Source organism: Lathamus discolor, chromosome 3 (assembly GCF_037157495.1).
Source record: "Lathamus discolor isolate bLatDis1 chromosome 3, bLatDis1.hap1, whole genome shotgun sequence".
Lineage (NCBI taxonomy): Eukaryota > Metazoa > Chordata > Aves > Psittaciformes > Psittacidae > Lathamus > Lathamus discolor.
The window spans coordinates 141,091,059-141,110,790 of record NC_088886.1 but is presented as its reverse complement, the minus strand read 5'-3'; the positions used below and the strand labels follow the sequence as shown (position 1 = coordinate 141,110,790).

At 40.3% G+C, this 19,732-nt stretch overlaps 1 protein-coding gene and 2 long non-coding RNA genes across 6 annotated transcripts in view; 2 read left to right on the top strand and 1 right to left on the bottom strand.

The window, feature by feature from the left end:
• The window catches only part of RBM20 (RNA binding motif protein 20), a 125,198-nt gene that overhangs the window by 72,666 nt on the left and 32,800 nt on the right, over nt 1-19,732 (bottom strand). The gene's annotated exons all lie outside the window — the stretch shown is intronic.
• On the top strand, nt 4,775-9,405 carry LOC136010680 (uncharacterized). The gene is made up of 3 exons (XR_010610959.1): nt 4,775-5,034; nt 5,546-5,622; nt 5,828-9,405. It is a non-coding gene; the product is annotated as an uncharacterized LOC136010680 (long non-coding RNA).
• LOC136010681 (uncharacterized) lies at nt 11,517-18,612 on the top strand. Its single transcript, XR_010610960.1, has 2 exons — nt 11,517-11,727; nt 17,056-18,612. It is a non-coding gene; the product is annotated as an uncharacterized LOC136010681 (long non-coding RNA).

The following is a 19,732-nucleotide window of genomic DNA, read 5'->3' as shown; positions in this document are numbered from 1 at the left end:
TGGCAGTCCCTCGGTTGTGAACAAGAAACTGCACCATTTATCTAGCAATAAACAACTGCAACTCACGCAAGAAAAGGAATAAAATCTACATGAGAAAATAAGCAGCAGAGGAAGTTAGTCTGTAAAGGCTTCATTCCTAAGATACTTGTGTATCTGGCACGGGTCAAGCACCAGAAATGACGCACGAAGGCTAAGGGCTGCGATGGGCATCCATGCCGCCACAGCTCTGGAATGCTTCAGTGTATGTTTAAAGCAAGCCCCTCTGAGAATCGCAGTTTCCACATGGCGTGGCGCACACATGGTGCACAGTGCAGCATTCTCCGAGGAGTGGATCTGAACATGGAAAACATCTGCACCTCCTCCTGTTTACACGGCTACAATTTCTCCTTCACAAGGGAATTAGGTGCCCCATCCGCATTACAGCAAACGCTAGCCAGCACACACTTTTCCTCTGGAAGAGAGTTTTCTCTAAGGACAAAAGCTGCTTTGAGAGCTGAACTTGAAGCTATTCCACTTGCAGCGTTTGTCAGTGACATTAAAAATGAAACGAAAAATCAGCTCTGCTGCAGTTTTTTCGAGTGTTAGTTTATTAATTTAATATTTGCCCTTTTTCCATGAGTTTTCCGTGTTGGACAGCCACCAGAAGGCAAACAAACCTGATCATACATATATGCATGACAGACCTGACAAAAATAACACTGAACCAACACACAGGCACCCGCAGGACGTATGCATGTGGGTTTACCCATTTTGCCGTGCATGACTTGGCTGTGTAATACATATTTTATATCAGCTTCTGCCCCGACTTTGTTCACATCAAACCCTTGTAAGAAGATCAACGAGCTCTTAGGAGGATATGAAATTACTGACACAACTGAACCCACATAAGCCACTGCTTAATTCAGCCAAGTGTCCTTAGCTGGCCACCTTCCTAGAGCCTTTCCAGCTTCCACAAGATTTCTGGAAAGCAAGAGACCGATATTTAAGAGACTGCAACAGTTTAGCCACAGTTTCACACTATTTACTTCTATTTATCTTTTTTTTCCCCTGTAAGGCTTCCATGTGACAGAACAGTCATTTGCAACTGATCCTGAAATACATGCCTTTGCATACACTACCCACTACACTGCAGCATAGAGGTATTTCAAGCTCGCTTAAAATAAACTGGCTTGAGCACAAGAAACGGGTCTAGATGTAACAACACAGAGCTCTGCCATAGCTTCACCTGTCCCAGCAAGAACCAAAAGCAATTGCACAGCTTGCTGACATGTTAGGCTGGGAGCAGTGCCCACCTCTGAGCTCAGATCTGTGTGCAGGCTCTTTGAGCATCATTCCATCTTTGAGCAGGAATTTTATTCCATTTTAACAGTACTTCCACAGAGGAAGCTTAGACTCCTGCTACCCATATCCTCACTGCACAGCCTCTTGTCACCAGCCCTTGCAGCAACACCCACAGCAACATCAGACAGGCAAATGAGCTGCGCCACATACCGCAACACCAGCTGGGGCATCCGCAGAGAGCTTAAATTCCTGCCTTGTAACCCTATGGAGACCCAGCAGGCATCGTGCATTGCTGCCACATTGAGCAGGGGGCACAGGATCTTTAAAAGTAAGGAATAAAGTTTTCAAGCACCTAAAAGGTGATTTACAACTAAGGGAGAAGGTGAAATGGAAGAGAAAAAACACATGCTTTTTCTCCGCATCTGTATGGCACAGGAAAATGCCTTCTTAGGATGCCTGGTCCTGCTAGATAGAAAAATTTTAACAACTGGAAAAACAGCCAAATGATGGCCTATGGAACAATGAAAATCGGGCATCTGAGAAACAAAAGGATTTACAAATTAGTCTAATAATTTTAAATTTTTAAATTAAAATAAAATAAAAAAGGTTTGTAAAATACCCAACACCCTCTCCTTTTTGGCCATTGGCACCAAATGTTCCTAAAACTGCAAATATCAAAGACAGAGGATCACACGTGATTACGTAGGAAGAAAGTATTTAAACCCCTTAGAGTCAGAAGACAAAATGTTTAACACACTTCCAAAGACTAAGCCCGTATTCAATCATTCACCAAGTTTAGCTCTTCTCAGATTCAGAGATCCATTTCCTTGTGGCTTTAAAGCCCTTCCTAAACATCCCCTCTACACCATCCCCTAAACAAATGATGTACTCGTACGCACAATGTGCATCTTACGATCTGCTACACCAGAATTTCCTGAAGCGTGTTCATGAAGAGAACACAGGGAAGAGGATTTCTTTCCACACGCAGGACCTAAGTCAATTTTCAGCTGCTTCTGTATTTTTGTATTTTTATGCTTCACTTCCACTTCAATTCCCTCCCTCCGCCACCCAAGAAAGGAATTTAGAAATACAAAGGGTAAGTCCAGGAAAAACTTGCAATTTATTACAGCGGCTTACTTGAAAGAACAAACAGCCGCAATGGATTCGTGCATTTCCTTTCCCACAGCTTTTTCACTTAAACCATAGCCATGCGTATTTACTGCAACTCTTCCATCTGCCAGGGGCATTGTGCTGCCACATCCAGCGCACAGGCTGCAGGGAAAGACAGCGAGGAGACAGGTCCCACCACTGCTCTCAAACTTTGTGATTAATACGGCATGAAGCCTAGTGAAAAGCCACATTTAGGGACACTGCTATGAACAGTGACCCAAATCCTTGTTATTCCAGCTGCTTATCCTGATTGTGAGTCAAGTCTTTCAAAACAGAAAACGCTTACAAACAAAACCCAAACCAGATTCTTGTTACAAGCTTAAGGCAAGGGCTATTATCAGATTTGCTCTTTTTCTTACAAGAAGCCCTGCATAGCCTGTGTAGTGGAAGAAGAAATGGCTAATGTAGGCGTTTGTGTTTTCTTTATAAAAAGCAGCACAACCAAGGAGGAAGCACTTACCTTTTTACAAGGTCAAATTGAGTCCACATCACTGTCAGAGTTTATCCTTTGAACCTGATCCATCAACAGGAATATATATAGACACACACACATTTGACTATATGGGAAGTGTTACTGATAGGTAAGTTATGTAAATGATACAACATAAAATGATACAACCTTTAAACTTATTCTTGGAGTCCAACAGTTTCTGGAAGAGATCAACCAGCCACACTGTCACTCCAGCGCCCCAAAGTGACAAACCCACTGACTGGAGTGATGGCAGAGTCATTCTACCAACGGCTCAGTGACCTCTTTGCAAACCTCTCTCCAGCCTGACACCGGCCTCAATAAACCCGGTGCCTCCCAAAATTGGAATAGGTATGTAAAAGCCTATAAGTTGCTTCCACATACTGAACTTCCAGAAAATGAGATGTTTCTCTTCCTGTTTGGGATGGCAGGTCGAGTTTTGGGTGGGTTATTTCTCAGATGACACTCTTCATTACTATAAGCAAACTGACTGCAATTCTAACACTGACTTCAGAAGTCCAGTTGTTTCAGCAGAGATTTCATCCCTCTTTCATGTTTCCTTTCTCTCTTTTACATGAGTTATGGAGAACTCCCAATTGCAACTGGACAAGATGGGTAAAATCAGAAGAAAACATGGCTATTTCAGCATCTTGAGAAGGCCACTGAAACCCACACGTAAATCCTGGTTGTCTAGAAAGCTGAAGAAAAGAGGTCCTCAGTCTACTGGGAAACACAACCAGCCTGGCCACCAGGTTTCTAATGATGTATCAAATAGCAGCAACACAGACAGGAATGGATAAAGTAAACCCAAGTAGCTCCCACACAACAGAGAATGTTGACTCCTTCAAGAGGTTAAAGTAACACAGTCTCCCTTTGCCAAGATCAATAACCAGAAGTTGTGATACAGATGCTTATTAACTGGGTATCCAAATCAGACCTCTCAGTTTGCTGTGCAGGAGTCACCAAAAACACCCAAACTTAGTGACTTCCAACCAGGGTTTACATGTAAAACCACGGCCTGAACAGACAGCCTTTCCCTATCCCTATGAAGGAGCCAGGCAGGTGCCTCTTCTTACAGTTGACTATTATCATTAATGACCCAGATCAATACTCTTCATGCTCATTTAAGAAACCCATAGTGCAAGCCTTCTTAACTCTCTGCTATAAAACTCATTCATTTACATGCTAGCACAAAGAAGATTCCAATGTGCAGCACACTAGTCTCATCTGTCATCAAGCTGTGAAAGAAAAAGTCTACTGGTCTTAACAGGCTAGGAGGTAATAAAATGACTTTTTGTCAAGAGTGTCAGATAACATGGCAATCTCATCAAGGAATCTCATAAGAAATATCACCCATTGCTGTTCATAAACACAAGCTTGGTTTGGCCATATTCAATTACAAGCAAAGAAGGGTAATTAAGCAGTTTATGATATGGAAGGCTAAAGCATGTGCAATCTTATTTATGTTCTCTGCACCTGTGTTTTCTATGGTTGAAATGATAATACCGATCTTTTAGACTGCACGCAGGGAGTATCCTGGTTCATTTACATAAGAGAGAGTAACATGTTCTATTTTTAATCAACATGTAAATGAAAAAGGATGTAAGACATTGTAAAGCCTTACCAGTAGCCAAATATATTTAGCAAATTACTCTTACATTGTTTATTATTATCAAGGCAACCCAAGTATTCCCAGAACCAGTCTGTGTGCCCAGTTCACTTGTTGGTGTCATTCTTCTTGTTCACTCTCTCCATGTTTATTATCTTCTCGGTTGTGCTTCAACTCCCATTATTTAATTCACAGTATTATGGGAACCTCTTGTAGCTCATCTTTCAAACCGGACCGTAAGCGTAATCCACCACTGCATTTTCCAACGCTCGGAGCAACGAAACCACACAATCCTTGCTAAAGCCCTCTAATCCTTAACAAAGTCTTTGAGGTAGAGGCGACCACTCCTGCTAGATCTGCACAGCGCCTATGGGAAGAGCACAGGGATCTCTCAGCTCCGGCGCAATCCAAGCCCTAGCGATAGCAAGGGCGAGAACTCCGGCTCCAAGGCTGTCGGTGCAGCCACCACAGAGTCCTCAGCATGAAGTCCCCAGCCTGTGGCCAGGTGGGTAATTCAGCAGGTTTAGTGCAATTGCCCACTCCTTTCCTAGCGCTGATTGCTCCTGCTGCTCTGATTGTTCAGGCTGTTACTGCTCAAAACACCATGGGAAAGTCAACACCCTCATGCTTTTACTTAGCTATTACATTTTTAATTAGTTATTGCAGCAGAATGGTAGATTACTGCATTATCTGTAATTTCATCCTCTCTATATTCCCGTCTTTACTCTTCAACAGATCTTACAGGACTTACCAGACACTTCCCAGGTACTTCGTTTTGCATATCCCTTAAAAGTACTTGAAAACAGAGCACTAATAATAAGCTTGGATATAAAAATCAAAACTAATACAAACTCTATCTTTAAAAAAAGCCAGCTAGGTTCAAGCCTGCTAAATTCATCTCCAAAAACAGCAACCAAAAAATCACCACATAGAGAAGAAAGAAGAGATTATATGAGATGCATGTGTTTAAACTTATGATATGTGCGATAGCTCTGTATTTCCATTCCATTTTAAAGGATACAAGTAACACATTGCGGTGGTTTTGTGTGGCACTTTTCCCTAAGCTAGAAGAACAAAACTGGCTCCACAAGGGGTAAGTACAGCTACACAACTGAAGGAAAATTAAACTCCTTTCAAGATATTTAAATGCATGCAAAAGAAAATGTTTCTATGCCTTAAAATTTTAAAATGCAACATTAAAAACACTGTATAGTTAAACAGAATCATTAATTGGCTTCTGAATTAGAATATGTGGATTAATGGCAATTAATGATCTTTATGTAATACACTTTTTACAGAACCCCCCCAAAATCTAATGCAAAACACACCAAAGAATTGTCTGACCGACATGAAATGCTCATATTGTTCAACCGTTGCAGTCCTGACGTTCAATTATAGCACCAAAATGGCTTTGCATTTGTTCCCTGGACAGCACAGACCACTGCAGAGATCAGCGGCAATTACAAGAAAACTTACTTCATTGCCAGCATTACTCTGAATACATTCACTTCAAAGGAACAGAAATTATTTAGCATTTCAACCGCTCGCACTTACTGACCAAATGCCTTGTTCAAGAGATTGTTGGTTCCTTACCACCATTCAGGGGTCCCTCATCTTTGCTGTACTTGTGTTAGCCTGCGCCTCTTAGAAACACACAGAAATACACTTTAAAATGACTTCGAAAATATTTGACTGAAAAGGATTTAAAAAGCGTCAATTTAAGCCAGGTGTTACTATTTTTAAAAAGTGATTCACTCTTGGAGCGTTCACACAGAATGAGAAGGCTTTTAAAGATGGTTTTACTGCAACAACCAACATTGAGGGGATTTTCACTGTACTTTTTTTCCTACAAGCCAACAGTGTCGTAGCAACGCAAACCTCTCAGAACACCAATACAGAAATACCAGTACTACTGCTGAAGAGATTGTCAGCAGCGTCAGGAATGTAGTATTATTCTAAAAGTTACAGCAGCTAGGATACTTTCCCCCAAATACCTACAAAAACCTCTGTTGTATACAGGGTTTTTTAGTTGTAACTGTTACTCTTTCTTTTTAATTCCCTTTTTTCCTTGCTAGCTGATATTTTATTTCACAGAACAAGCAGCGCATTCCCAGTTTTAGGTTATGGGGGATTACACAGCGTTAAGACTGTCAGAAGTAAGAGCGAAGGCAAACTGTGGGCCAGATTAACACAAATGCTCTGCTGCCAGAATTTTCCTCCCAGTTTCGTAGTTTTTCCTCATTTAAAAGATCCTCTATTTCTTAAATTTAAGAGTAATCTTTCAAACAATCTCATCACTGCCTTTATTTGAACTTATGAAGTAGGTATGTCCAGTGCTATAATTTCAGTATTCCTCAGACTTCTCTGCTAAGCAGCATGTAACCAACTCAGCTGACACTTTAGTGAAGTTTGTGGTAATTTAAAGATTTTCTTTTAAGACTATATATATACAAGAGATTAAATTAAACATGCATCCTTAGTAACTGAAGATGACTTCCAAAACAATCAGATTTTAAAACTAGGAGCACATCATTCAGTCTCGTACTTGAGAAACACAGCAAAATCTCAGCTGACTGAAAAAGCCACAAGCATCGTTAACATTGGGGATTTACCATAACAACGAAACAACATGCTCAGTTTCCTCTCAATCTGTACTGCGTATCCTCAATATGCAGGGCTTTTTCCAGTATTAAAAACATTCAACGCAAGTTGAGGAATTGTTAAGATTATGTGCTATCATCAGTGATGAGGGGTGAATACAAAACGCAGTCATCTACTCACCTACTAGTTTCAAGGACACATTACTACAAATACGGCTGGCAAACTTTCCGCATTTCAGAGCTTTCCTGCAAACTCTGAAATTCCAGAAATAAAGATGACTGTAACAGTATTTTTATTAGGACCGCTTTCTAAACGATATTGTAACATCCATTCTGAAGCAGATTCTTTATTTTTATATTCATTAACACTTCTTAATATGCAGCTAATTAGGCCGCTGATTTAAACGAACAATCTTTGAAATAGAAAGCAAAGCTTTTATTAGTTGCCCAGACAAGATTTGTTATTGTTATTCCTGAAATCCAGAAGTGTTGGAGCGGGGACATGGTAACCCGTTATTGCTTCCTCACTGCAAACGAAAGAAACAGTAGAAACCCAACAAATCTTTTCGACGTGATACAGAAACCTAAGACAGCTTTAATCAACTTAAACTCACTACTCATTTGAAATTGTCAACAGCATTCACCAACAGTATCTTTAGCTGAAAACGAAGGCAAATAATTAATATGAAGAAATATAGAAACAATTTTCTCTTCACAAACTGTCCACCCAAATATTTCTTTTTATTAGCCAGCCAATTATGTGAGTAACTGCTGAATTACATGCTGTTAAAAGCTGACTGATGACGGGATGTACTCGGGCTGTTTTCACTGAATACTGATCAGAGGAAACACGTTCAGGCTCTACTAAAAATGCACAAGTACTTTTTTAAGACTCTTCTGAGCACAGAAGGCATTTCCCTTCACAAACCTGGCTGTGTGCTTGTTGGATATTCACCCAAGTGAAACCAAGTTAAACAAAAAGCAATTAACAAAAATAAAGGCATAAATTTGATGCATTTGCTTACAGAATTCCGAGTGGATGGTGAAATACATTAAAAACTGCTCAAAGGGGTTTTTTTTGTTGTTTTGCTGTTTGTGAAACAAACTAAATATCGCCCACAATTTATTTGTTGAAATAACTGTACATTTTCCCAAAGGAGGACTGGGTTCAGATTTTAGGGTCCAGATCCCCCAGTGGAAAATCTGCCCCAGCACTAAGCTCCCACGCGACACAGGAACTCGGTCCCTGAAGGCGTTTAATCTATCAGAAATCAGCTCCAGCGATAAGCTTCCAACGTCGGGTATAGTCATTCCAGGTGTTCTCAAAGTCATGCTAGCGTCACAGATGGAGAGGATTTCTACCCTTCCCCGCATCCTGTTTCAAAAAGCAGATGCGGGGGCTCCCTGGGACCCTGACAGACAACTCTTTGTTCCCACTCGACTGGAGAGCGTCCAAGCATTCCCGCTACAGAAAACGGGGTTTCTGTGTCCCAGTTGTGCTATGAAAGAAAAAAATCCCTAATTCCATGGGCTTTTTAGGAGGCACTTTTCAATGACAGTGGCCAAGATTATCAGCACCTCCACAGGTTCATCGGTTGGTTTATTTTAAGGTTATTTTTGGTTTGCTTTTTCTCTCATGTCCCAAAATGTACGTGAACAAATGTCCATGAATGTAACAGCTCTAAGATTTAACACCCATCGATGAGAATTAATTGGGCTTGGGCTTCAAATTATCCCACATCAGTTATTCATAGCACAGTACGTGAAATCACTAGCTAAACACAATAAGATTATTTTCCTGCTCAGCAAAGCCAAGATTCCTATTCTTTCGTCAGTCATTTTATTGAGAAATAGAGTATTTATACATTCTTTGGGCTGTTTAACAAAGGTTAACACTAGACTCTAACATCTATTTTGCTTCGATATCAGGAAGCATGTGGAGGATTCCCTGGCACATTTCCTTAAGGAAAGGCTAAGAGAAAGAGCTAATTCTAAAAAGGAAGTTTTCAAGCTCCAGCAGGATCAACGAGTAACAAACAGAAAACCCCAAACCAATGCCTTTGGCAACTTTGCATGCAACTGCAATTCAAAGAGCATCAAACGGGAGTCTCTAAAATATTAATTTTTGGCACAAACTCACTGTGATAAATGATGAAGATACAGAAAGGAACAGAAAATGTATTCACATGTTCCTGGAAGAGTTCATGCTTGCTGCTGCTCTTTGGGCATATTAAAATGGAATGTATTTATTGGTACAAAAGGATTTCTAAAAACAATGATTAGTTTTATGCCTGTAATGTATAGGCACTGAGTAAAAACATACATGTAAAGAACTGTTCCAGAGCTAATTATTCCTAAGGAAGATAATTCCTTCCTGATATATTGTGCAAATGAGTAATTTGCAGCTTAAACTCGTTCACAGGTTTGCTTTCAGTGCTGTATGCACCAGGTCGCTGCCAGCGCTGAAGAGTTCAGCTCACGATTTAGCAACTCCAATCTTCGGACATACAACACCACATCAGCAATGAGATTATTAGATTTTCTTTGCTGCTCCATTTACTGGGAAACGCTATACTCAAACTATATTGAAGATCAGCAGTAAAATCCGCTGAAAAGCAACTTCCATAGCTCTCAATCAGCTAAAACCCAAGTAGAAAAATACGTGTCGCTGGCTTGGAAAACTCCAAGTGAAAGGACAACAAAATACAACTGAAGGATCTATAACGTTCAGCATTGACCTGTATTACCTGTTTGATACAATGACCTATGTTACCTGTTTGATATGTGAAGAGCCTGCAAGCTGGGTTTGGGGAAATCTAAAAAGTCCCCGTGACAAATATTAGCATAGGAAATACCACCACATTGCAGATGTTAAGCCGTTTCTACTACCAAGTAGAACATATTGGCTTTTAAAATCCTTGAACATTAGTGGCTTAAAGAAGAACCCCCAACTCTCTAACTGGAGAGACTTAGCGGATCCGGTTGGGACCAAAGCAGCTCACTCTGTACTGTAGTTCTTTTTTCTTCTTTTTCCCCCCTCTAAGCTTTTTCCCTTTCTGTTTTTGTGACAGTTTCAAGAGAGGTGAATGAAACTAAAAAAGATAAACGCTTCCATATGGCAGCTCTAGAGACCTCTAACCAGAAACCACATACAATTAACTGTAAAACAGACTGTACACTTCTTAACAGGCAAACATTTCCATATCTACCCCTCTAGTCCTAGGAGTAACTGGGGATTAATCTACACTTCAAATCCATAGGATCCACTTCAGAGCAGCTACATTTATAATTTTTATAGAAGAATTTAACATGTCTATATAGCTGGAATTACGAACTCCTAGGACAAAGAGTGACTTTGGATTTTTTAGTTAACACAACAACTATGAGCACATGTATTTAACACAGGAGTGACACCCATGGGAATGACTGCAACAGAAAGAATTTATCAAATTAGTAATAAGTACGATACACTGTCAATATTTTCTGAAAGGATATGAAGCTCTTTGTCACTACAGGAAAAAACTGGCATCATTAAACTGTGATTTATTCTGTGGTGTAAGCTAATTCCCATTTTTCACCCAAGGCTGAAACTGAGAAATTATTCTGAGAGAAATAAGAAGTACAATACCAAGGAATATCTGTTCAGCTCTTCTACTTTTTAATCTTACTCAATACCAACATGTAGCACTTCTTTCCATTCATCACAGAAATATTGAGTCAGATTATCGATAGTCAGATTTCATAAAGCTCTTTCCAATCATTTTAAATCAGTTCACACAAAACCCCATGAGACTAATATAGCAGATAACGAACATTTAGACATACAGCAGTTAACACGGTGCAGATGTCCAGGGAAGACCTTACAAATGAGTTACGGGACTGTGTGAACTGCCACTGTGATGACCACGCTTTCTCCGATTAAGAATTTACATTGGAAGATGAAAGAATTTCAGTTCTCCTTTGTTCAAAGAAGTATTTCCTCCTCATACAGAGATTTGCATCCTTTGCCTAATAAGATTATATAGATGCAGGTGTTAAATGCTAGTTTTTGACAGGCTTCTCTAACACAAATTCAAATACATACTATTTGTGACCTGAATGTTGTTTCGAGGTATAATTCACCACCATTGCCGATTACACAATGATTGTTCGTGTCGGTAGGCACGCAGACAAACGGCACAAAAAACTCTCAGTAACCGCTGTGAAGAGAGAAAATTCCATATTTTCCCTAAGGAAAATATTTTCCTGCAATATATTTTTCATGGTCTGGTTAAGTTGAAAAGACAGAGGCAACTAAATGGTTATTAATAAACACATTTTTATACAAGCTGATTAAAAGAAAGAGCATTCATTTTTGTTAGCACAGAAATTCATGCATTTTCACTTCCTCCTTCAAATTCCTGCTTAAATTTTACAAATATGTCTTTAGACAGGGAGTCATTTATCACTTCAATGCCTATACTGAGTACACTGTTCCTTCTCTTTCTCTTTGCCCCTTCCCCTTCAGTAGAGTTATGATATGAGAGACTGACAACAGAGAAGAAACTATCATTTTGCCAGAACCACCAGTATTTATCCATAATGATACTGTTATAATGGTAAGTTATGCACAACCTCTTACAAGATTTTTTCTTTTGAGTAGATAATTCATCATTTCTTCCAGAAACCTGTGCATTATTTATAACTTCAGATTTCTTAAATGTTCACAGCTACAGTTTGGTTACATTATTTTGTTGTAGTTTTAAATCCCATCATAGACAAAGGCAAAGAAAACAGCTAGTTTCTTAGTTATGTAATGCTTCATTATTAACCCACTAACAGAGACAAATAGTAACTTTGCAGTTATTAAAAAGCAGTTTAAACGGCTCTGCTTTTCAACACTGCAAGGTCCAGGAATGTGGGGCAGGGGAGCGATGTTGAGCCAAGATACTAAATGGTTAAGCAAAAAAAACCACACCATTTAACATAATGTGAGTCAATCTGGCTACTACCAGACTCCAACACGGACCAAGCACTCTATGTGTTCTAATGGTTTGCACAGAATTTAACGTTCCTTCTACCTGCTATTTTGAAGGTTCCCTCAATTCCTTACCTTTTTGAAGGTATATAATTGAGTTTATCTAACTTAATATGCTTATCAAACTGTAAACCTTTTAGAAAGCACAGAAATAGCTTTTCCTTAACACTATGTAGTTGCTGTGGTCCTCCTTAAGAACAAACAAGCTAAGTATTTAAGATTCCCCAAATGCACCAGAAAAACGCACTTTTCCTGAAAGTTCACCTATTAAACAAAAACTATGGAATAACTGAAGTGTATAATAATATATTTAATACTTCCAAATTGTTTTTGCTTATGTAGCACTAGTTTATGCTTTTAACACAGCCCTGTTTAACAAAGCACTGTTGAAGGCAACATACTTTGCTATGGGCCCCGGGCTCAGTAGCAGCGTTCTCCCCCAGTCTCATCCTGCACCGCTGCGGCTCACTGAGCCTTGCTAGAAACTTTAATGAGTATCCTTAAAAATAGAAAAGGTTCATGACTTCCCCTATCTAGGTGATTCAAATACCAGCACTATCAAGCAGTCACCCCAGGACCCTGGAAGGATAAGGATATGTTGTCAAAATAGGAAAAAAAAAGAGATAAGGTCTTTGACGCCCACCCCTGACCTGACAAAATCCAGAGCTTGATATAGGTCTCCAGGTCAAAAATAGACTGTCTGCATTTGAAAGCAGCAGAGAACATTTCTAAGGTTATCTCATTGTTAGTTGTTTTGCAAACCACATTAAGCACTTCATACATAATGGCAGCCGTATCTGCTGTAACTCATTTGGGAACAGCTCTGAATTGTGATTGAGGCAAAGCGGGTTTGTCAATGGCAACAGGATCAATTAAGAAAAACAACTGCTACCCTTGAAGACCCTTCTCTTGTGTCTGTGCATGCTTTCAATAGAAGTAGTTGTCTTCTTCACAAACGCCACCACCACCCCATGCACAATAAGATTTAAAATACAGACCTTCGTCTGCCTTTGCTATTCAACACAATGATACTACACACTGGAGGCACAAATGCTTCTAACAAAAAGATCGCATAGCCACGCAAAGCAGTAAGAGACCCTATGTTGTCTTCCTTTTCATGGACCTCGAAAGAAATACCATTAACTATTAAATGCTATTCTAAGTCATTATAACAAATGGGTATCTTCAAGTTAAATGGATACACTACCTTTTCTGATTCATTATCTTTGCTTTTGAGCTCTTCCTCTTACTGATAAAAATTCAGTAATTCCCCATGTTCTTGCTTAGCACATAAGCGAGCAAGATTCAACTCCACACGTTGCCTACTGAAACCTCAGCCAGCAGGGAAGCCGTGCAGATAAGCACTGGCCTATGGTTTATCTTTTGAAAGGGAGCAGGGTGCTTGAAACAGAACTTAAGGCCACGACAGCCTGTTAAGTTAATGTTACGTTACAGTACATAGATTAATGATCACGTAAACGCATGGACAGGATCACCTGCCAGGTTCCACTAGATGTTATTAATCAACTCTTTTGATCTATTTCGAATGGGCACGTATCAAACCCACACTTTCTGCACTGCAGAGGTTTATAATTTCATGACAAAATTAAATAAACCAGTTTCTGAGATACTAGAAATCAATAAAAACGGGGCGCGTGTTTTAGCTGAGACACGCAGGTTCCTTTGCAAATCAGCAGAACAATGTTTTCTTTTTCTTTAAAGGAAAATCTGCTTCTATTTAAAACCAGGATACTCTAGATTCTATGAGCTGAGTGCTGAGAGATTCTTTCAAAACTATAAAATAACGTGAATTTCTGTGTTTTCAAAATTCAAGATCAGAAACCAAGTTTTAAAAACACCTCTCAAAGTTGTAATAGCTTAGGAACTCTGCATCGCGACTAAGTCGCATTGTTGCATGAAGACATTTTCACTAGAAGAAGTACTGAAGAATGATTTTTAAAGTTGTACAAGAAAGTAATCTTCCATTTGCATTTTACTCAGCATTTTTACTAAAAGAAAACTTTACCAATAGCCTTGATATTTAAAAAGAAAGCTTTAGAAAATAACTAGTATTTGACTTTCAAGACCTTCAGGTATAGTGGGATTTGAACAGTTGCAGAGAGGACAGAAATTTCAGTCAAGTGGGGGGAATCATCTGTATATAGGAAGCAAAAGGACAGGTATTATTAGGTAGTATTTAACTGGTCACATTTGATAAAGTATCAGTGTACAGCACAAGACAAATATCCCTACTAAACCAAATGAGATTAGCATTAGTCGCTGAAATTTGTTCCTGAATATGTGCACTGCTTCTTAACTAAAAGATTTGTAGTCACATAATGAAACAAAGTAGTTATTTCCAAGTGTGATTAAGAAAACATACAAAAATCATTGTCTGTAAAAAAAATTTCAAGGTTTTTCCTATATGTGCTCTGAAAAATCATTCAAAAATAGCACCATGGAGATTCAGACATCTCTAAATAGCTTTCACATTACATATGTTTAGTTTAGAAGCGATAAAGAATTTGATCTGCCAGTCTCCAATGCGGGATTCTAGCCCCAAACGGGCTTCCTCTGTCAGAAAAATTAACTCCTGCTTTTGGAAGACAGTTTTCTCAATTATAAAATCTTCCTAATAGAATACAGACCAAACCACGTATTTTCCTTCTGCACAAGAATGTGAAACAATTAAAAGTGAGAATTAGCCAGTATCCCTCGGAAAGTAATAGCTTCTTAAGCTAATGATTTATGTTTCTGTGCTCAAATTATCTAGAGAATAAGTACCAAAATAGGACATTTTTGCAATCACCTCTGAGAGCAGAACTGCGCTGATACGCTGAGCAAGAATGAGCTCTAATATAAACAAATGTGAGACAACTTTTGTCTAACGTATCTAACCAGGAAATATTTAATTACAGTAAAATCGTCTGATGTGGCACAGAACGTTATTGTTGACTTGTTGAATCGCTGCAGTGATTATTCATTTTGCTTGGCCCATCCACACTGGGGCGTTCCATCACAACCCCCTAACTGACCCCAAAAAGTCTCTGCACAGAACAAGACGCCTGCATGGTTATCAGCTTATCTAGTCTCAGTGGGGTGAAATTAGCAATACAGTTTGACGTCTTGGTTCTACAATTCCTGCCAAAATTGTTCTTTTTTCTCTAAGTGGAACAAAAGACTGACCAGACCGTGCCATGCGGCTGCTTCATAAAACCTCCACCTTCAAACTGAAAAAGGGTAATTGAATATGTACAACCTGACATTTAAAGACTACAAGAAGTGATTTATGCAGAAGCGGTTTATGGCTTGCTCTGTAGCTTTCCTACAAACGTTAAAATCTGACGTTGCTGGTTCAGATAAACACAGCTCCTAAAGGAAACAACACAGCTCCTAGGAAACAACAACAAAATACGGTACCAACGTACTCATTAACAAAAATTGCCTAATTGGGACTAATTAGAAATTGGGGGCTAAGGCAGAACGAAACAAGTTAATCAGAGCAGACTGACAGACGGACAGCAGAGAAAGTTTAAAATTAAGAATTTTAAAGGAGTATTTGCAAAAAAATCTTACTTGTATCTGAATCATTTTCTTAACTTATTACTGTTAAAATGGTCTTGTACCACTGCAACTGAAAAGTGACGTGGAAGTATTTCGGCCATAAAATGCAAACAGAATGCACTTCCAGATAGACAGCTTTTACAGTTACAGGTAACTTCTTTCTCTTAAAATTAGATAGTGACTGTACATTCACAAAAAGCATAGGAGGAGGAAAATCTTTTCAGACGCGGTATTTCAATGAACTGACTTCCCCACTGGCAGCACCGCTTTGAACAGCGATGGAATTTTAAAAGCTGTCCCAATGTATCAAAATGAAACTCAAAATATCTTCACAAATTTCTCAAGTTTCTATGACTTATAACATATCGCGGAGTTGATTTTTATGAGCTAAATGCAACCCTGATCTTTCGCGCTTACGGCTACGCTCTGTCTGCTGAGCCAACACAAAATCTATGCTTACAGCAGCACTCCGCCCACCAAAATGCTTCGATGTAGGATTTAGACTTGGTTTATAGTCTCTTTAAAATACAGGAAAGGGCTCCCCAGGAAGGTAATGCCTTTTACGGTTGCCCTCCCCATCCACAAAGTCAAATGTTTTTGGAGTACAGACCCTATAGTGCCAGAAAGACGCTGTTAATGGAGCACTTCCTGGCCTTTGATAAACGTTACATTTCCAGAACATAAAGTTTTCGATTTCTATCACCTCCGAAAATCTACGATCTCTCTCAAACAAACAAATGGTGAAATTCCATCCCCGCCATCTTAAACTAGGTCAGTGGGCTGGATTTCTGAACAAAAAACCTTTCCAGGTGTCAGTCTGCTGTGATTCTATGTGGCATTTCTTGCCATCGGGAAAAAGCAATGGATATTTCTTCTTTGTGCTCTATACACAAGGTTTAGCTGTTGAGGAAGAAGCAGCCAATTCTTACACAAAAGCAGTTAAAACTAACGAACGTTTTGTGGAGAAGAAACTAGGGATCTGGCAGATCAGGACATGACAGGGCATCAGGATGACTGAAAAGGTTCTATGTAGCACAAAACCTGAAGGAAAAGCTGCTAAGGAATATGGGAAGATAGGGAGAAGAGCTGTAGTGGAAAGGCATGAAAACACCATCCTGTCAGGACTTCTAGCCCTCCTCCGTCCTCTCTCCCAGCCCTTATTTCACTGGTGATCCCATTTCGCACGTACTCTTTGCAAAAGACACAGAGAAAGAGGCAAAGAGGCTGTGTAAAACTGAGCATCACAGCCCTGCCCTGGACTCGGAGAAGTATTTAATGAAAACGTAATTAGGTCTCGGCTACTCCTCAATTTCCAAAAGCCACTGTCATCAATTTTGTTTCACAGGACAAGCTGTAGAAATCAGAACGGCCAACCCCATTAATCACCAGCAATATCGCAGTGAGCACAGACAGCTTGAGTCAATAAACAAGCCAGGACTGAGTGACTATGAGCAACAAATGCCCCCTACAAGCAGCCAAACTGAAGATCATCAGGAAACTGTAAAATGAGACATGTGCATCATGTAAACCTCTCCTCTTCCCGCCTCCCCTACCAGGGGATGTTTTGACACTGAACTGTGGAATTCCCCACACATGATGAAGGAAAAACAACAACAGCTACCAGCCAGGCAACGCCATGCATGATAGAAACCAGATGAGGAAGCCACTGGGTGGAACAGCAACACAGGCAAACACGGCACAACTCTCACAATTACAACTGCGTTGGAAACTGCTCATCTTTACAGCGTTTCCCAGCTCCTGTTCCAACCTGCCTCATCCAAACACACGCAGACAGGGCAGGAAGTGCCAAGACAGATCAGACCAACCAGCCCAGTAATCTGTGTCCTACCACTGGCAACCGAGGGGCAGCTGCTCCATGAATGATGAGACAATCACCAGATACTAAACCCACTTCAAGACATTTTCTCCTCCTTTCCAGAAGCTAGTTAATACTGTGTATTTACATCTCTCTTGTTATTCTTCTCTCCAGCCCATTATTGTGGGCGTAACGAATGGGTAAGATAACCCAAAGAAGTGCCTACTCTACAGGATAACTGCCATAGATTGAAACCTCCTTCCCCAGTCCTAATCTCCCCTGCAGCCTTCTTGGACGTGCGCTCAAGTGAGAAACCGTACACGGCTGGATGTCAGGATGCACAGGGAGCTTTCATTGCCCATGTACTCCTCAAATCCTGCCTCTGCACAGCAAGACTGCACCTGTCCCAGCGCAGTACCCCTGGCGCCTTCAATTAATGCTGAGAAAATCCTGAGCTAAGTGCCCACTTAAATTTGATGGGTTTGCCTTTCAAATGATGGTCTGTCAGCCTAATAAAAGCTCCAGTTAGTAAACAACATTATTGCACGAACTCTGGCAGAATTATGAGCAACTGCAAGCTGCAATTAATGTGACCTTAGCCACCGTGCCCACACAACCAGTGATGCCAGTGCTGCAGTTTTATTTCACAACAACACAAGCAACAACAAGCAAACATTCCCATCACTTCTCCATAGAAAAGCAATCAACGGTGCCCAGTGCTGCTGGAGAAACTTACAACTGAGCAGATGTAAACTACATCGTAGCCCTGAGTAAAGTGGCATTTATCTCAAACTACATTTGGGTGAATAAGCTAATCCGAGTTGCAGATCTAGTCCTTGCAGAGCTCTGAGTACCAAGCAACCTTCCGGCATTCACCAACTGATCCTTAACCTGAAGTTTTCATAATGTAATAAAAGAAAGTGTGGATTAACCAGCTATTGTCGTAACAGCCTGATGAGCTTCTTGAAGTCTCTTGGTTAGTTGCTGAGTATGAGAGAGCATAGAGTGCAGTGAAACAAAGTGCGCAGTATGGAATACATCACGTTCTGCCATCTGGAAAACATTACAAGGTAATCACTAATGCTGTGAAGCCTCCTGAATCCGTTCTTCATTTATAACATAACCATTCAAGCTCCAGAAAGAGCATCTGAACAGTGATTTGTAAAATATGTTCCTGAAACCCTAAGTAGGGTATTGTGTTAACTGATTTACACACCAATGCAAATCTCCACTGATAAATTGTCTTGCAGTGGATTAGTTAGCTCAGAGAAACCACACTAGGATACAGCTCTCCAGAACCAGCAAGGTGATTTGAAGATTTCCCAGTGACTGGTTAGCAACTTCTACTAGGTAAGCAGCGAGATTCAGGAGTGTGATTTGGTGTTTGACAGCAGCAACGCAGAAATTTAAGGTCACTGCCCCAAACAGCTCAGTGAATAGGGTGGAACAGGCTGGCAGCAGGCAGAGCCACTGCAGGCATGGGGGCTATATGTTATTCCTGTGCTATATGTTATTCTTGTGCGGGCAGGGGCAGAAAATACTGCTCATGGTCAGCTGCTGAAGAGAAATACTGCCCAAAGAATGCACCGAGAACAATTCAGCAGCCAAATACTGCACTTTGTGTAGTCACAGTTGCCATTAGTATCACCCACTTTTCCCATGAGGATCCTGTCTTATTTCTGGCCCATGATGCGTATGCTGCAGGGCTTGCTTTTGCTGCAGGACATGCTCCTTGCCAGCAAGGGACTAGCACCACTTCTGACACGCGAAGCAAAGTTTATACAACAGCACTTAGATCCGTTTGTGTGAAACTCGGTCCATGGCTGAAAGCCAACAGGGTCAACAACACACAGCCGTTTAGTTTCACTGTAGATCCCCTTTACAGATAGCCCTGCGCTGACATATCCCACCGCGCTCCTTGTGGTATTTTTTGACAGGGCAACCTGCAGAGAGCTCAGCAAATGAAACCTCTGGACTGGCTTTCCCAGGCAGCCGTCCCCATTTTGCTTTCAAATATTCAGTATCCCTGAGGAGATTCGCAACCGGGTTATTATTCACAGCTCAAGAAAACATGTCTACTGCAGGGGGGCTGGAACTAGATGATCTTAAGGCCCTTTCCAACCCTAACTATTCTATGATTCCATGTGTATATAGACACTAATATGTTTACATACATACACACTCATTCTCTATACAAAGCCATGTT